Here is a 12,597-nt window from a genome sequence, read left to right as displayed (position 1 = left end):
ATCCCTGGTACAAAAAAAATAAAATAAATAAATAAATAAATAAATAATTATATGTACCTATATATAATATATAGCTTTAGAGAGTGTTCACCTTGTGTACACTATATACAAAATCAAATATTAGCTGTTTCATATTAGGAAATAATACTAGAATATTAGCTGTAGTGTCCACAACATACATCTGATAACCAGAGATACTTCAGTTTTAGTCTCAAATTATTCAAATATTTAAGACAATACTTATGTCTCAGTCTCATTATCAAAACATTTTCACATACTATTTCTACAATTACCTCTCCTTCATTTTAACTATAAAACTCCAAATCACTTTTGCACATTTGTATTTGATAATTGCAAATAAAGAAGCAAAGATAAGGACAAGAAACACATGAGAATGCAGGCATGTAATTTTTCCTTACTGTTGATAGAAATTACTTCATCAAGATGAAGTATATTTAATGTTTTTTGGTACTGGGGATCGAACTTGGGTTCTTGTGCTTGCGCAGCAGGCGGTGAAACCACTGAGCTAAATCCCCCGCCCTATGTATATTTAATTTTAATTCGCAGAATAACCGCATTCATAATTTGAACTCATTTCCATTGCAGGCTATTTTTTTCAAATCGTGATTCAATATATAAAATTTCTCTTTAGGCATTCTTAAACATTCCTGTAAACTTGTTTTATTCTAGGGAAGGTGGAGCAAAGAAATTAACATTTACTTTGTATCTACTTTTGACACAGCTTATTTTGGACACCTGATACATTATCTCATTCAATTCTTTTCAGAATCCTGAGAAGCCCACATCATTATTCTAACTTTAAAGATAAAAATTGGATAGCTAGAGAACAACATGTCCAAGATTGTTTAATTAGAAAGTGGCAGAACCAGAATTTAAACAAAACCATCATCATTTTGTTTTCTTTCTTCCTCCCTCCCTTCTTTCTTTCCTTCCTTTCTTCCTTCCCACTATCTTTTCTCCACTACATTGTCTATCATCAGGCTAAGTTTTGCAAAAAGCTCACAGAAGCCTGGAAAGTAAACAATTTTTAAAAATCATATTGGTTTATCTGTGGTATATGTGTGAAATGCATGTATTAAGATGTTGATCAGAGCATGACACTTGAGCAAGATCCATGTTAGAATTTGCAATGGCTCAGATTTTGTTGAAGTGTAAGAGTAAACTTCAAAGGAAAGCATTCCAAAACCACATTGTGAAATGTGTTTTCTTTCTTTGAGTTTCTCTCCCCCCCCCCCATTGGAATGTTTTTAAGAGAGTGATCAACTGATTTTAAGAGTCTATTGAAGGTAAAAACCATGAGCGCATTAGCACATGGAAATGTGTGTTAGGTTCTGGGTGACAACAGTGGAGAATGTGAACACACATTTTCATTTGATTTCATCTAACATGCCATAAGTGTCACCAGAACTCATGCTTGATTGAGTTGCAACTTGTCCCATTTGGAATTATTGAAACTCTAAGCATCCCAATGAAAGACTAAATTATGTATTATGATGATAATTCTTGTTGTTATTTTAGTCACAACACTGCTACAAGTGTCAGGTAGTATACAGAATTGAAATCGGCTCCAGAAAATATAAATTATGATCTTAAATAAACTATGTGAACAAGGTTTAATCACTTCACTGGTTTCTATTTTTCACTTTCTCAGCCATAAAATAAAGGATTGGGCAATGAAATCATCAGTTAAGTTTTCTTTTTCACTCAAAGGAGAAGAGCAAGAAATGTATGTAATAAAAATTTAAGTGATAAAAAAGAAATACAATGAAAAATAATTTTCCCATTTCAACCTCTTTAGATGCAATTGCTATTAGCAGATTTTGTGTATCTCATCATACATTTTTGATGCATTTACTACCACCAGATGTGTAGGTACGTGTGTTTGTATATACACTTTCATTGTCTTTTTAACTTAAATGGGAATATACTATTCTAAGTGCTGAGATAATTTTTACAAAATGATACACATCTTGGAGATATTATTATTGTATTTATATTGACTTCATTATTTTTAAAGGTTGCATGATATCTTATTGTAAAGATATACCGGAATTTAGCTGATCAGTATGTATTGATAGACATTTAAGCTGGCCACCATAAATGTATATGTGATATCACGAGCATATGTAGACAAACAGATATATAGAATGAATTCTTAGAAATTGAATTATTGGTGTCCAATTAATCTCTTTTGAAAACACACACACACATATATATTCTCGTGAAGTTTTTTTTCTCCTGATTCTGTTTCTGGGCAATAAAAGTATCATGATGAGTAGTGAAGATCAACCTCAACATTTTTTATACATTTTATTGGTCACAACATTTACAGATTACTGTATCAAGATGTTACTTCTCTGTTGCTGTAACATTTTTAAAAGTTTTTTGTTTCCAGAGTTCTTATTGATTCTCTTGTTAGATACTGGTGGGGGTGTTTTAAGCATTGCCTTTTACATAGAAATACTGTCCATTGCAAAAGCTGAGACCTGCCTGCCCAAGTGGGAGCACCAGTGTGTACTCTACCAAAAGATCCAACAAGTCCAAATCACACTTTTTAATCTTTACCATTCAGCCACGTAGCAATGTTATTTTGCAGTTTTTAATATGTGGTTTTAAGGATGAGATTGGTGGAAACTCATTTTCTGATTGATTTATGAGAGCCATTTATCTATTATGAGAAGTCACTTATGTAAACATTTCCCTTATTAAGTTATATTAATTTCAAATTTTAATGTAGTGAAATGATACATTTCCCTTCTAGTTCTGAGGGTTTTTTTTTGGCTTGCTTGGAGAGGCCGTTGTTAGTTTTAGAATTAAAAAATTCCAGAAGCTGAAAAGATAAATTCTCCTTCCCCTTTACCACACACACACACACACACACACACACACACACACCCCTACTGAGCCTGAGTCCGAGAGCAAGGGGCTCAGTATATGTGTTGTTAGTGCTTTCCCTGCTTAGGATCCACTGGAACTAGCAGTCTTTATACTGTGTCTTTCAAATATGACGTGCTATGACTTCGAGTGATCCTGCACAAGTAGGAAAGTAGCAAACATTTTTGAGAACAAAAATGCACCACAGCATTAATTAAAAAAAAGTTATTTTCCCAGTTCAAGATCTTATATAGAGCTTTTTAAAGAACAATTTATTCCCATCTCTTAGCAAAAACTGGTAAAACATAATGAACTCTCTTGTTGGGAGACTTTATCACAATCAGAAAAGAAAGAAGACAGTCACTCTTTTAACCAGAAGAATAAATAATCTTTCATGATATTAATAACCATTGAGGGGCTGGGGATTGAGCTCAGCGGTTTCACCACCTGCTGCGCAAGCGAAAGGACCCAAGTTCGATCCCCGGTACCAAAAAACCCCAAAAGCCAAAAAAACCCACATTGAAATAATAGCATAAATCAAGGATAGGTTATTGCTACATAGGAAACCAAACAGATCAAAAGGACAGCAATAGAAGAAGGGGAGAAAATGAGTCTTCAGTACAGCATTATTGTCAATCTTATCTCAGAAACCCATTTTATGAAAGAGGAAAAAGCCTTCGTTTTATTATTACAGACGTGTACCCTCCCATCTTCTGAAGTGTTCTTTAGCATCTCCTTCCATTACTGAGGGTGTTTTGTAGAGAGGGTATCTTTTCTGTTCAAAATGGTAAGGTGGAGAACATGTAGCCAAATGGAATTATCCAAGCGGCAGAACATTCACATATAAAATAATTTACAGTTCACTATAAATGTTGTTAAATCTGGGACTTGTACAATGATGAGTTATGAATTCAGCCCTTGTTAATGTTTCCTTTGCAATATGTGGTGGGAAATAGCTATTAAAAATACTAGCGTCACTATTTATTCAAAGGTTCCACATCACCAGAATAAATTGGCTGAGAGGAAACATCTTGTTCATAATGATTTGGAATACAGAGCTTAAAGTTTCATGCACTGAAAGTCTAGCTTTATAATAAGGAAGCATTCATAATATATGTGTGATATTTGTTAGTGCTAAACACGTAGTTAAATGTTTCATGAAAGAACTATTGTGCACTTGATTTTACAATAAACAGTTAAAACTCCTGGAGTCAATTTGATGCAAGTGGAATGTTTGCTTAGATTTAGGGAAGAGAAATAGTGTAAATAATTCATGAGGTGTAATTTGACTCAATATTTTTCCTGGCCTATGAGGTACAGGGGCCTATTTTGTGTCATCTGTGCCCACCCCACCCCCACCTCCCGGGAGTAGCTTTGCTCTCTTCTTGCAAGATACAGTCCTTTCGGTTTGCAATTCACCTCTGGGGGCAATTTGAAAATAGGTTCAGAAGATCAGCTGGTGGAAATGTATGTGACAGACAAAGGCACCTGAGCCTTCTTCCGTAGTAGTCTTTGAAGGCCTTGAGAAGCAGCATCTGCCACCTCCTTTGAGAAAGACCATGTAAAAGAAAACAGGTTGGAGGGATTGGGCTGAACTCAAATAGACCCCTGGTTTCTGTTCTTCAGTGGCAAAGGTCTTTGCCTATGATTTCTTCCTATAGTAAAGCAACCAGAATTAGGTGAGAAGTTTAATGCAAGACAAAACAAAACACAAGACAGCAAAAATCTGGTGAGTTAGGGTCATTATTCCACAGCCTAGGGTTATTATTATTATTATTTTTTTGGTACCGGGGATCAAACTTGGGTCCTTGCGCTTGTGCAGCAGGCATGAAACCACTGAGCTAAATTCTCGGCCCAGCCTAGGGTTATTTGTAATTTAAACTGTGATGCTCAGGGTTATCCCTAGGGCTTGAGTAGGACACTACCATCTTTTCCCCAACAATTGTATTAAAACAATCAGATACCATCATGAGTAGTCTTAAAAGGAAAACAGAAAGGAATGTGAGGGAAAAGTCCAGCCACTGTTCTTACTCATATTGAGGGCTTTCTAGAGATATAGAGTCACCAAGGCCAGTTTCCTCTTACCCATCAACTTCTCTTGAAAACAATTTTTGGCTAATATCTGTCCATCCCTACTTGTGTTATTAGAAATTTAATTTGTGTTTACAATTTTAATGATTGTCCAAACTGTAATGAGGTTCTACTTTGGTTCCTTTTTTTTGTTACTGGTATTTATTTAGAATGCAGCAAAATCTTTTAAAATTGCCCAGAGATAACTCATTCATTAAGTGCATGAGTCAACAGATGTTTTTTTCTTGCAAGGATGAGTTGTGTGGAAAAAAGGTCTTGAAAAAGGTAGTTGCTCTATTCTCCCTCCTATGCCACACACCCTACCGCCACACACACAGACAAGGAAAAATAGTCCCCAAAATGGCAAAAAGGAAGTCGCTTCAACTGCCTGACATAGAGCCTTAATCAGAGATAGAAAACAGTTATTTGGAAAGCTATCTATATCAAGACCACTAAAACTTTTAAAATAAGGGACAGCTGCCTAAATCCTTCCTCATCTGCCTTCATGCACCAGAGGTGGACAGGGGGTAATCAGACAGGAGCACCCTATAGACATGATACAACTTTCAAAAACTCTGGGAGCCAGGAGATGCAAATTTTCATCTTGGCTTTAACACCAGTTTTCTAGTGCTAATTTGCATTGTCTTTCCTTCAGTTCCTTAAGCATAAGCCGATAGAGTTGATTAAGAATGATTCTAAAATCATTTCCAGCACTAATCTCCTCTTGTTCAAACTGAATGTTTCCTGAAATTTAAGCGTGAGGCATATCAAAAATGAGCCAGAGCTGAGAGGTATGAGATTCCATGAAAGGTGCCCTCATTGTGATAGGAACAGAATTCTCTCTACTGAGTGTGGCTCTCTAAGGAATGACTAAAGTTTTTTGCTCAGTCAAAATTTAGTCAGTTTCCTGGAACTTTTCCCAGGTCTATCTATGCATTTCTTTGTGAAATCTAGTTTTAGTGAGAAGTCATTTGAGCAAGAAGCCACCAGCCACACAAACACCTTGAATATCTGATTCCCTTTGATATCTGATGGAATTCCTCATCTTCCACCAGCCCCCAACTCATAATCACCCTGGCTGGTCTTCATCAAGAATCTTGTTGGGTTAGCTTAGGGAGGATTCCTCTTACTGCTGATATTTCCTCTAATTTTCCAACCACTGATCCCCAAGCTGCTCCTTGGCTGTAAGTTCCCAATTGCCCATGCTATATTCAGACTTCTCTTCACACTGCCAACTCCATTGTTGGAGTCCTCGTCCCCACAGTGATGGTCCTGAATAAAGTCTTCCTTACCACGCTTTAACAAATGCCATTAAATGCTTTTTTCTTTAACAGGAGAAAAGATTCTGAAGGGGGAAAGTTTGGGGAGGGGGACTTTATCTGGAAACAGAGCTGGAAAGAGAAAACATTCATTAACTATGGATTCTCCACCATCAACTAATAACCCACCTTTGGTGGTGATATTTGGGGTGACACACACTGGAAGGTTTTTTCTGCTTTTGCAAGACTCAGTAAAGATGTCAAGTACACATCACACTATTATCATAGGGATACGGTGTACGTCAAGTCACACTTCACGGGGAGTAGATCTGTGGGCCACTTCGGCGGGGCCAAGCCACCCTTGTACCTATCTCCCCTCCCCCATTTATAAATGATAAAGCCATAGGACCCCTCCCCCTGCACTTGACTCCTGATTAACAGAGCACAATCAAAGTAACCAATCAGACCAAGACCACATTAAATTAGATAAATAGGAAGAAAAACATGCTTTAAATGAGAGACCAAGAAGAATTCAGCAGGTAAATAAATCATCATTTTATGCTAGAAATATATGAACATATATGAAAATATACTGAAAATGTATGAAATATATTTGCACTGAAATATATAGAAAATATATGCACTGGCATATTACAAATGCTAAGATTTCAAGAGTCCATGTGCTACCTTGAGGATCTGGGGAACACTCTTTGAAAACTCTCTCCTTGAACAGAGTCATTTGTCCAGATAGGACCTTCTGAAGCCCCTCCTCCCCCTTCTAGTAGCGGGGAACTTGAGATATGAACCAGTTCTGATGCACACTAACCACTTTCTAAGAAAACACTGATTTTCCTTTAAGCATGTCCTTCAGGCACTGACCACCATCGAACCTATTTAGCTTATAAGACCTGACAGTTTCATAGCCATAGGTGGCTTAGGAGGTAGTTCATCAAAGTTGAGATCATGATAAGAGATCCAGCATGAAATGGGAGGTTGGACTTGCCATAAAAAGAGAGATTCTTGTGGGAAAGGTTGGCATGTTTATGATTCCTGAGGTTATGTGAGCTCAGTTTTCCCCCTTAAACATCTGCTACAGGTGCTAGGGAAACACTGCTTGTATTTTTGTATGAACACGGTATAAATAATGTCCACTTTCAATAAACCTTTAAAACTGAAACAGCTGTCATGCAGGGTTTAAAAACAACTCGTGACTTCCCGTAAGTCTGAGCTGACCTTATCACCATTCTCCATTTCTTTTCCCCTCACTTCAGGCCCAGCCCAGCAAAGTTCATAGCCCTTGGCTGTTTTCATAAATATAGGGCAGTGGCTTTAAGTAACAATAAACCACTTTCCTAGATTCTTGGAGGAGGTGTTGAAGCCAGAGCATCACTATGCTCCTGATAAAAACACCCTATGCTTCAAGATTTAAAATTTTAAAAACCAAAACAACATTGACACTTAGAGGTCTTTTTCAAAATGTGTGTTAGCATCCTCTCTTTTGTATGTTGTTTGTTATATGTTGTAAGCCACTACAGGGAGGACTTTATTTTTTAAATTCTTGTAGGATCCCTGAAGATTTGCCCCAGGGCAAGGAAGCAATCTATAAAGTCTATGCGTATAATACATATTAAGTTTGAGTTTTAGTCATTTGTACATGTTTTCTTTCTTAACCACACAGGATTTTCTTTTTTCACAATCCCAATACAGTAGGTTCAAAGGCCGAGGAGGGTTTTCCTCTGCATAACAGCAAGCTCTACTCACATCCTTGGAGCAGATTAGTAGCCCCTAAGAGACAGTGGCTTCACTTTGAATTAAAAGAATGCATTTTACCTCTATAAAGATTTTCTTTCCATAGATAATATGCAACCCAGGCATTGTGGCACATGCCAGTAATCCCAGAAGTAAGGAGGCTTAAGCAGGAGGATCACAAGTTTGAGGCCAGCCTGGGCTACAGAGGAAGACCTTGTCTCAACAAACAAACAAACACCAACCAACCAAAACAGAAAGAAGAATGAGACAGAAAAAAATGTGAAATAAAGATGGAACAAAAAATCCAGAATAGTCTTGTATGATGGGTGCCTTTTGGGTATATTTCCTGCTTTTTGTGTGTTTATAGACACTTACTAGCTGCTAGATCATATCTTTGAGGGGGAAAGTTTGTCTATGCAAATCACCAGTTTTCCCCAGTCAAACCAGTCATCCTCGTGATTGAGCCCAGTGGGCAGTTTTGTCCCCTAGAAAACACTTGGCAAGGTCTGGAGACAATTTTGGTTGTTACAAGTGGGGAAAGGGTGCTACTGGTATCATAATAAATTTTGATGTCTTGTAAAGACAGTTGCTCTTTTTAATTGACCATTTACATTTTAAAGTGTACAGCACAGTAGCATTATGTACATTCACATTGATTTGCAACCATCACTACCACCAACTCCAGAACTTTTTCATCTTCCCCAAATGAAACTCTGTACCCAGCACACAATAACTCTCCATTTCTCTCTCTCTCATTTCTGGCAACCACCATTGTACTTTCTGTCTGGATGAATTTGACTACTGTCAGTGTCTTAAGTAAGTGGAATTGTATGATAGTAGTGCTTTAGTGATTGTCTTGTTTCACTTACATTATATCTTGAAAGTTCATTTCTGTTTTATCATGTGCTAAAATTCCCCCTCCAGTGCTGGAATTATAGGCATGCAGCACCATGCCCAGCTCATTCAAGTTCTTTGTCCATTTTTTAATGGAATTGTTTGCTGTTGTTGTTGTTGTTGCTGTTGTTGAGTTGTAAGGGTTCTTTATATATTCTGGATTGCAATCTTATCAGATATATGACTTACAGATATTTTCTTTCATTGTGTGGTTATCTTCCTACTATGTCGTTTTGTTTCACACACATTACTTTTCAATTTTCGTGAAGTCTAACTTGTCTTTTAATGCCTGTGCTTTTAATGTCATAGGCATGAAATCATGCCAAATCCAATGTAATAAAGATTTCCTTCTATGTTTTCTTCTAAGGGTTTTATAATTGTAGCTCCTCTGTTTAGCTTTTTTGGCCCATTTTGAGTTAATATTTGTACAATTTAAAATTTCAATTATATGTATGTATATTTTTTCATGTGGATATTCATTTCTCACATCCTTATTGGTTGAGAAATTCTGTTTCCCATTGAATGGTTTTGGTATCTTTGATGAAATTTATTTGACCCTTACTGGTAAGGCTTCAATTTTGATCTCTCTTCTGTTCATTGCCCTGTTCATCTTTGTTAGTACTATGTTGTTTTGATTACTGTAGCTTTGTAGTAAGTTTTTATCTTTAAAAAGAAAATTTGTTTTCCCAAAATGTCTTGGCTATTCTTGCTCATTTTCTCTTCAGGCTGAAGCTTAGGATAAACTTGTCAACTGAGATTTTGCACAATAAATGTATAGATGAATTAGGAAATAATTGGTAGCTCTACCAATTATTATTGGTTTTTGCTATCCAAGATCATGGTTGATCTTTTTCTTTATTCAGATTTTTTTTAATGGCCTTGAATAAAGTTTTGTAATTTTCACCAGTATCTTGCATATTTCTTATTAGTTTTATTGGTCCTATTTAGCTTTATAATTTTTTTTTTTTTACTTTTGGTAGTTTTGTTAGAAATCTCTCCCCTACACTTCCTGATTGGTTATTTCTAGAGTTGAGGCGAGATTATTTTTGAATGTTGGTGATTTATCTGATAATCCAACAGCTCTCTTATATGTTTTAACATTATTTGCCAGTATCTTTAATTCATTAAAGGCTAAATTGTATTATTATTTGAACCAACCTTTTGATCCTGCAATAAGCCATTCTTAGTCATTTTAGTATTTTAATATCTTACTAGATTCAATTTAGTAATATTCTATTTAGAACTTTTTGTGTTTATATTCATGAGTTAGATTGATGCATAGTTTTCTTCTTGTGGTCAGATTTTGCTATCAGTGTTTTGCTTACTTTGACATGAGTCCTAATACATTTTTGGTTGTTGTGTAAAATATTCTAATAGAAATTATCTACTTTTATCAGTAAAACTCCTGGCAGGAAAGGGATTATTGATTTTTGACAACATTTTTAGTGTCTTTAATAGCTATTGGTCTAATTAGGGTTTTTTCTTAACCTTTCTTAGCTAAATTTTGAGCATTTGCAATGTCTTAGAAATGAATCATTCCATCTACTTTCAAGTATACAGCATTTGCATAAATTTTATACAGTGTTCTGTCAAGGTTTTAAATTGTTTTACATCTACACCTTAGCATCCCTTTTCATTTCTACTATTATTTGTGATTTTTATTTTTCCTCAGTTGTATGTGTCACAGGTTTCAAGGATCATTCTGGGTTTTTACATAAAATAATTATTTTATGTTTCATATCTTTATCTCTATCTCCATATGAATGTCTGATTGTCTGATTTCACCTGATTGATTGATTGATTATGAGGAGGCTCATTTGTTCTTATCCATTTTTTTTTTTTTTTGTACTAGGGATGGAACTCAGGACCTCGTGCTTGCCAGGAGGTGCAGTGCCACCAAGCTAAATCTCCAGCCCTGTTATACAATTTTTAAAAGGCATGTTAACTTATCTTTGGTTTTTCCTGGCCTTCCATGAAATTTCAAAAGCCCTCAAATTTTAATATAAAGTGTTTTCAGTATCATTACAGCCTGTAATATCAATTATGAATTTCTTTGTAATCTAACACTATTTAGGAGATATTTTTATATTTCCAGTGAATAAATTTCACTTTGACTATTTTTGTTTCTAAAGTTTCATTGTATTGCAGTAAAGCCATAGAATATGGTTTGTGTGATTTCTACTATTGAAAATTCCTTGGAGACTATTTCCTGATATATCAATAGTTTTATAAAGATTCCACAGAGTATTTGAAAAGAATGTTAATTATTCTTCTGTCACAATGTTTTCCATATATTTATTAAATCAATCATGCTAACTATGATATTCAAATTCTCATTTTGGGGAAGTGATTTCTCCATTGATTTCTGAGAGAGGAGAATTAACACTTTTCATTGTGTATTAAATTTGTCACTTGCTTTTTGAACTGCAAGCAGATTTTTAAAAATGTAGTTTGATAGCTGAATGTTAAATGCACTGAGTTGGTAATTTTCTTTGTGGATTATACTGTCTTTGTCTTATTTAATGTTTCTTTCTTGGGCTTCCTATAATGTTGCCATTGTTTCTCTCTATTATTAGCATTTTCCTACTATATCTTTGTTCCATACCTTTATATTTGATCTTTCTGAATCATTTTGTTCTAGATGTATCTGTTGGAAACAGATATACCTGTAGTTTGCTTTAAGAAAAACCTAATCTTAAATTCTCTGCTTTTAAATTGGGAAATTTATCTGTTGTCATTTCCTAGGAAAATGGAAACATTGGAGCTCATTTTGATATCCATGTTTGGTTTCCTATTTTTATGTAAATGAGTCTTTACCCTTCCTGGAGGGATAGAGTTTTTTTTGTTATTTTTCTGTTTACTGGGTTGAAGGGTATATGTATTACGATTAATTATCTAGGGCTTAATCTTATTTTTAAAATAACACATTTAACCATTTTTTTTAAACAAACCAATTCCTAACTTTAGTCAGTATCTCTCTGCTTCTCTCCCTCTTTTTTTCTATTTCTCTGTATTTATTTATTTTTGGTAGTCTTAGGGATTGAACCCAGGGCCTCACATATGCCAGGGAAGTCTTCTACCACTAAGCTACCACTCCCAGCCTTTCTCTGCTTCTTTTTAAATAAGACTGAAACTTTGTCTCTTCTTTACTCTCTCACTACTTCCTCTGTGTTGATATATATAGAAATTTTATTTCAACCTTGTGATTAATTTTTTCACATATTGCTTCTATTGTATAAGAAATTATTTCTTAATAATTGGATTACACTTACAAGCACCACTATGAATACTTACGTTGATTTAAAATCGTAAGATTTTTGAATTCTTAGCTTATTGTTTCTACACTCTCATGCCTCTCTTCCTCCCTGGGTTCATTTTTAATTTTTCTGGCATACATACTTGCATACGTTTTTAGAAAGCTTTTGTGGCTTTGCGAGTGGCACATTTTTTTGAGTCCTTGAGTGTCTTGAGTAAACCCAAATGGCCTTGTTGAGTTATTGGGAATAGAAATGGAGAGCCTGAATCTTTTTTCTGATAAACGTTGAAGGTATTTCTCTGCCATATTTTAGGATTTCAATTTTGATTGTCATTTGAGTGAAAAAATGGAACATGCACACAGCCCCTCCCTCAGTGTCAAGGTGCTGTACTTTAGGCACTGTACCAGGCTCTAGTAATCCAGAGAAGGGGACGTGGACCTGTAGGCGAATGTCTGTGGGAGAAAGAAGAGAGT

General features: G+C 35.4%; 1 long non-coding RNA gene across 1 annotated transcript in view; it reads left to right on the top strand.

Annotated features, from left to right (window-relative positions):
* Nucleotides 1-11,421, top strand: part of LOC110344645 (uncharacterized) — a 39,305-nt gene extending 27,884 nt beyond the window's left edge. The window contains exon 3 of the long non-coding RNA XR_015443382.1: nucleotides 10,720-11,421. This is a non-coding gene — a long non-coding RNA (uncharacterized LOC110344645). The remainder of the gene's footprint in view (nucleotides 1-10,719) is intronic.
* The last annotated feature ends 1,176 nt before the right edge of the window (nucleotides 11,422-12,597 follow it).

This window comes from Heterocephalus glaber, unplaced genomic scaffold (genome assembly GCF_053883595.1).
Source record: "Heterocephalus glaber isolate CG9 unplaced genomic scaffold, H.glaber_assembly_v1.0 deba00000331, whole genome shotgun sequence".
Taxonomy (NCBI): domain Eukaryota; kingdom Metazoa; phylum Chordata; class Mammalia; order Rodentia; family Bathyergidae; genus Heterocephalus; species Heterocephalus glaber.
Note: the sequence above shows the minus strand (reverse complement) of the source record. Positions and strands in the feature narration are given on the sequence as shown.